The following is a 6,984-nucleotide window of genomic DNA, read 5'->3' as shown; positions in this document are numbered from 1 at the left end:
ATATGCTTAGTCTTAATTAATCTATTAAAAGGCAGCTCAGTCTGTGTAGAAGACTACAATAGCAAAGACACACAACTGCAGGATGTTGGGTTGGCAAAGCAAACAAAACTGGAAGTGTAAATTTCAACAAAGTTTTATACCAGTGTCTATTTTTTGCTCTGCTTGGATAGTGACTCCTTCCACAAGTCATGTAAGGAATGTAAGCAGCATGTCAGTTCACCATCCTCATTACATCAGACAGCGGATACTGGAAAGGAAGATGACTGTTTACTCCCTAATGATTTTGCTTCAATTTTGATAGTTTAATAGACGACAGGTTTCTTCTCCACTCACAGAACTAATGAGAGATGTCACTATTTTATACCAGATTTTTGTTACCTAGTGAAGAGATAAAAAAGGTGAACACTGAAAATTATTTTGGCCTGAGTAAATGCAAGTTGATTCAGTTTATGCTATGTGGGAGAACATAAAAAATTGCACCTGTAACTGAGATGTTTCCTTTCAAAAGGGCAAACTTTGAGAAAATTATTAGTATAATCAACAGAGCTTTGAAAATGTAGATCTAATGTACTTTCACTATTTCTTCTAAGTAAATTTTATGCCTCTTACAGTAGGATTTGTATCACATCATATAAATCTTTAATTTCAATGAAAAATGTACACTCTGTAGTAGTTTAGATAATACACCAAAGTAATTTCATATCTCATTAAAAACTATTATGTCTTCTGCTTTGCACGTGTGCTTGATTCACTGCAACTTTGCCACTTTTATGCTGGTGTAGCTTCTTTGATCAAGTAAAAGTAGAGTAAGTGACAGCAGCACAGGAATGAATCATGTCCATAGATTTTATGTTATTTAACTGCAACCAGAACATTTCCCCAACTTAGCAGAACAACGTACCAATCAACAGAATGCTAAGCATAGAAAATCATCAACCAAATTGTTTTAGTATTCAAGAAGAAAAGGGGCAAGTATACCCAAGAACAGTGTAATGCCTTCTTAAGTCAGCAGAGTTACTAAACACTTAGCCGATACTTTTCAAGGATCGAAAGCACCAAGGAAAAAAGCTGGTTTCTGTATACTGGTTGCCTAAAATTGATTCAACTGACCACCCCAGTTTTTTGGTATATGTGAAAGTATGAGTTTCCAACCAGGACACTCTGTATCATTTCTCAGCGCTTTGCTGGTTCGTTTTATTGTTACGTGTCTTATGGGGATGGGTGAACCCTGTTCAAAGAAGATCAGAAAACACTCAGCACACCTTCAATTAAAGCACATTTTGATGGCTTGGTTTTATGGAAATACTGCCAAAAGACTGTTGACTTCAAAAGTCTTGACACACAGAGAATGGGGATGCTCCAGTTTTTTCTCAAGTTTTGAGAAAAAATTATTGAGAAAAAGTATTTTGGGATCCTTGCTGGGTGTTAAGCTGGGGAAGTGATGTTTATGAATCATTTTTCATTCATATTAAGGATTCATTTCCCATCATTACAAGAGGATCAGCAATCTTGCTTGGCTCCTCTTCTTATTTAATCAGTTTCCAGCCGACTGTACCTTGCATTTCTAGTTAACATAAATATTAAAGATCAGGCTATGTTAGTAAGCAATCAACCATCAAAAGCACTGCTCTGTCTGCCCAGACTATTTGCCTTCTTGAAGCAGGACCAGCTCCAGGCATAAGCAAAGCAGGCAGGTGCCTGGGAGATGAGTTTTGCTTCTCTGTCTGCTTCACCTGCAGCAGTGCCCTAGCAAGCCAGGCTGGTGGCTGCTGCTGCAAGCCAGGGAGGGTTCCTGCGCTGGGGCTGCTCCTCCAGAGACAGCAAGAGCAGAGGTAGCTTGGGAGTCTCCATCATCACTGCAAGGCAGCAGCAGAAACCACCCTGTTCCTGTGGTAGCAGCATCCCATTTTACCTGTGCTGCAAAGAAATCGACTTTGACATGCTGTGGACATGGACTGATGACAACAAGGTTTGTTATTCTGGACATAGTTTAAAGCAGCCTAGTGCTATAGTGTCCTCTCTGGCAGAAGCCATTTCAACAGAATGCTAATTTGCCTCCCAGAGTTAGATCGTGTTTGGTCCCTTGGAACTGGAGCTATCTTAAAACCTAAAGTGTGATGTTTAATAATCATTTTCACAATCCTGCTTCCATTTCCTGGGATAACACTAGTATTTGTGAAATAAATGGCCTCTCCAACTTCCAGCACAAATGGATTTATATATACAATAATTCATTGTAAAGAGAATGGCTGGAAGTACTACTTTAACCTCCTTTGCTTTGAGATGTTGCAGTTCTCTCTTCTAAAAAAATCAACTTTTCTATACTTGTGTTTTCCTCACAGCTTGTTTGTACCTCACAAATATATTCTGCATGTAATACATGACTCTTTACTGATCCATTTATCTACCCATAACTTTCAGAGATAATTCTATTTATTGACATTCAAAGCTTTCATCTACACATCAAGATCTTCTGCTTCTAGTACTCAGACAGATGACAGAAGAAAAATGTTCTCAAAAGTCCCTGAACAGATAGTGTCTGAGGGAGAAGCAACCCAATTAGGTTCTGGTGTATCACGCTGCCTCACATCCTCACATTCCTGTTGGTGATTTGGAAATTTAGACAGTGGCTGCTTATAGTCAGTCAGTCACTATGTGGGAAGAATAAAGAAAACGAAATAGGCACTGAGCATCATTACAGTGCAGCACAGTCAGTTGGTCTCAGGCAGCCAGGAAGACTTGCAATGGGCTGAAACCTCAAAGATATTGTGCAAGGGACTACATCCAAACTAAGAGCTACATTATATAGCAGGAGGGTATCAGCTGCACTACAAAACTACAACTGTACTGCAGAAGAAAGATGCATAAACTCAAATGTTTTGAGATTATTATCTTAAATGTTTTAAGTTTATTATTGCCAATACCTGATGGAAAAAAGATTATGTTTCTTTCATGGCTAACTTGTAAGCTGTATTAAATTCCACTTCTATACTGGTTACATATGAAAAAAGAAAAAGGGCACGCAATAAATTTACTACCGATTTTATAGAGAGTTTAGACAGGATTAGAAGCTCAGCTACCTAACAAATCACTTGATCTTTGTTTCTTGTTCAGATAAAGGATTTAAAAGTGACAAAGAATAAGGAAAAAGCAATTGAACTGGTATGAACAAACTAGGTTGATTTAGAAACCAAACCAAATAAAAAACATTACAATAGAGTTTCCAAAAAGTTATGTTTGCAATTTAAAATACCCATAGGGCAGATCTGACTTACATGACCAACGCTTAATGTATAGTACGTGATAAGATGACACATGCAGTTTTGAAACTTGGCAGTAATTCAGAAAAAGAATACTTTGCTGGCCATTAACAATTTCTGAGCAATGTATTCATATTTATTTTGTATGTCTGTAGCTGAGTTCCTGAGTGATTATAGTTATAACAGTGTCTTCTCATGTAATCTTAGGACACCAAAAGCTGCGCTGCAAAATGAAACTAAAGACTAATAAATGAGCTATCTTTTTGCTCATGCTAACAGCACACCAAATTCACATCTTGAGCTTGCTTTCTGTTAGCAAATGAAAATGAAGAGAAACTGCCACAGATCTGCAGGGGTGCAAATGATACAAGAATTGAGCTTACACTTTTGTAAAGGCCCTTGAGGGGTCTGGGGGGGTGTGTGGGAGTGGGGAGAGAAGCAGCATGAGCATTATCCTGAAATATCTTAGCATGCTTTAATGCACCTAAATAATCTCATACAGGGAACTTAAACTAAAATAGCAGGCAACAATGAGCAACTATACTTTCAGTATTATGCTGGCAAGGTTTAAATAATATATTAAAATTTGGGGTTGTTGGGTTTTATGTTTTTGTTTGGGGAGGTTTTTTTTAGAAATGCGTGCGTATTTTCCAATGGATCTGGTACTGTCTTGCAGCTGTTTGATATTAGATGCAAGACCTACCAGCCCTCAAACCTCACATTAGAAACAGACCTTTGGCCAAGTCATGTCTTCATTTAGACCTTGGCAACCCTGCTTACATCAGTGGGGGTAATTTGACCTCTCATTTGAATAACGCAGTGCAATGATATGGTTCTGGTTTGTATTTTCTATGATTGTTTCAGTCGAAAAGCAACAACTCCCTGGATTGTGTGCAAGATGAAAATGCCTTCCAGAGGTAACAGCACAGATACGGGAATCACGTCTGATTTGACAAACCACGCGGCAGGGACAAGTTACAGCACTGTGCCAGTCCAGCCACAAAAATATCTGCCTAGGGCCTCTCCTGATAACCATGCACTGAAAGGATCAGAAAAGGTACTGCAGGCAATGGTAAGGCAGCAGGAACTCTTGGAGCAGAGGGTTCAGCTTCCTGGCACAAGCAAATTACGTATGTGTACATGATCTTTAGAAACAAGAAGTGTCCCTTCTCGCTCTCACCCAGCCACAGTGAAGTTTTAAAGTGAGCAAAATTCAGCCCGGACTAGAGAGGAAAACTTCCAGTTGAAAGAACTGCACTAGAACAGGATTAATGTGATGGTAAACATGCTTTAGTAATCCATTTAAGACATATCCTAGTTGGCTGAATCGTTATTACTCTGAATGTAGGGGTTTTATGAAAATGGTTGTTTGTACACTGTAACAACTTTTACTCCCTTATGAAAAAAAATGAAATACAGTATTAGAGTCCTTCAGGAAATAAGCAAAAGCCTATGACCTATGGTAACTTTCAACCCTACATGCTTAATATAGATATGAAACACAAAATGTCATGAGGTTGAAAAGATTAAAAAATACTGTGAGCTCTCTGTTTATTTTTGTTGGTTGGTTTGTTCCATAAAGCATCTCCTTGCCCAATTGTAGTGATAATGATTCTCAAAAAAGCCTGGGCTGGGAGTCTGAATCCTAAGCTTTTAAGTCAGAATCTTTGCCTGGCTACACATCAACCAGAAAAAGAAACAACAAACTCTAGTCATGATGATGCCACATCACCACGAAAACAGAATGAATGTATTTGAACTGCAGCATCTTTGCCTCATTCAAGAATTTCCATTAGGTTTTGTTTAAACAGTACAACCTTCTTTGTGCAGGCAGAAAAGAGGCTTGTTCCATGAAAATAAAGAAAAACAAAACAAAAAAAACTTTTAAAGCCAAAACATTTAGCTTAATCCATCTCTAAATCCTATTACACATTCAACAAATGACAATAGTAACCCTTAGAGGCCAGAGATGAAGCAATATATGGCAGAACAAGCAGAGTTCCTCCATGGTTAGCTTAAAGGGCACTGTGAGGTTTGAAAATCATAAATTCCTTTCTCTTTGTACACTCAGGCCTTTTCACACAGCTCTGGCACATCATTATACCCATGCTACAGCTTTGTCAAGATGCCAGAACAGCATAAATGAGAGTCAGGCCCCAGACATTTAAAACAGACACAATTCCTTGCACCATCACCAGTGCAAAAGCAAAGGGATTTTTGTCCTGGTAAATTTGACTTACTTATTTTCATGTTGTTTTGCATTCAGCTTGGACAATGAATTAAAAACTAACAGGCATTTATAGTAAATAATAATGAAGGAAGTTTTGCCTCACTTCTGATCACTTACCCTCTCCAGTGTCCCAGCGTTTGGACTGTAAACACTGCAGAAGAATGTTATATTTACACAAAGATGCCATTATTGTCATTTGGTTTTGAGGCTTTTTGTTTGTTGTTTGCCATTGTTTTTTTTCCCCCTCCCTCTTTGTCCCCCCAAAAACCCATTCTATTTGCCTTTAGTTTTCATCACAAAATACACATTTGGAAGCTACCCGAAGGATTGATTTCAAGTATTTAATAGCACATACAAATAAATTAGCACCAATAAGACACTGCAATCAATGTGAAAACTGCCCCTGTAATATTTAAATTCTGATTATAGCTCCTCAGGCTGGATGTATACATGAGTGACAAGAATCCTGGTTCACATGCATGCATTTCAGAGTGTAAATGTGGCAAGAGGAAATTGAGGCTAAAGACTCCAAAACAGCCATAATCCGCTGTCCTATCATTCTCGCTCATGCACATGTGTTTATACTTTTACTTGTAAAAACTGAACAAGAAAATACTTTGAATACTTTACTATTGCTGGGCCTCCTTTTCTTTTAGTCATTCTGTGCAACATCCAACTGCCTGCCTCAAGCTGCTTTGCAAGAGCCTCCACAGCATGGGGCTCCCCGGCTACAAAGCATGCCACATGGGTAGCCACGGCACCTTGGCCTCTGACCCAGCCCAGCTAAGGACCTCCATGACAAGTGGCCATTTGAACCTGCTAGGAAGCTTTGCAATAGACTTCTGCTCTCCTCATGAAGGCTAAAGCACCCTCTCAGTTACTGGCAGGACATCTGGTCAGTTTAAAGCCATCATGAATACTCGCAGCACTTTTCTGAGGAGCACTACCTGTGCCACAGAGAGTGCTCATCCTCCTTCAGGTATTTAATTGCATGTCTATTTCCTTTGAAAAATGCTTCTCAAATCCTAAAATCACCCTCTCTGCACACCCGTACTGAGCTGGCACCACCACAGAGGCCAGGCCACACTTGCTCAGGTACAGAACAAAAAGGCTACCCTGGTCCATAGCTACTTGTCACATAGCTGGGGGGCCAGAGACAACAGAAATGGCCAAGAAAGCACAAGGAAGCCACAGTACCGAGAAAGGAGATCCAAACCTGGAGAACGCACAGATTCTGCAGGAACCCACATCAAATTTGGCTTGGAAGAAAACAAGAATGGAAGGGGCTATGGCAGAAAGAGCAGCACTTTTAAGAAGACACTTTTAAAGTGAGGCACCTGGACCTTTTCCCATTTCAAAAGACCTTTTCCTCTGTCACGAACAAGCAATTGGGTGTTGTGGACACCACAGACTCAGATATTCTGAAAGAGGGGACACTACCGATACCAAGCAGCATAAGATCACCCCATAGAAGAAGGCGTTGAGGCTGTACCA

The sequence above is a fragment of the Pelecanus crispus genome, chromosome 2, assembly GCF_030463565.1.
Source record: "Pelecanus crispus isolate bPelCri1 chromosome 2, bPelCri1.pri, whole genome shotgun sequence".
In the NCBI taxonomy this organism is placed as follows: Eukaryota; Metazoa; Chordata; class Aves; order Pelecaniformes; family Pelecanidae; genus Pelecanus; species Pelecanus crispus.
The sequence above is the reverse complement of the archived record's forward strand: the minus strand, read 5'-3'. Positions refer to the sequence as shown.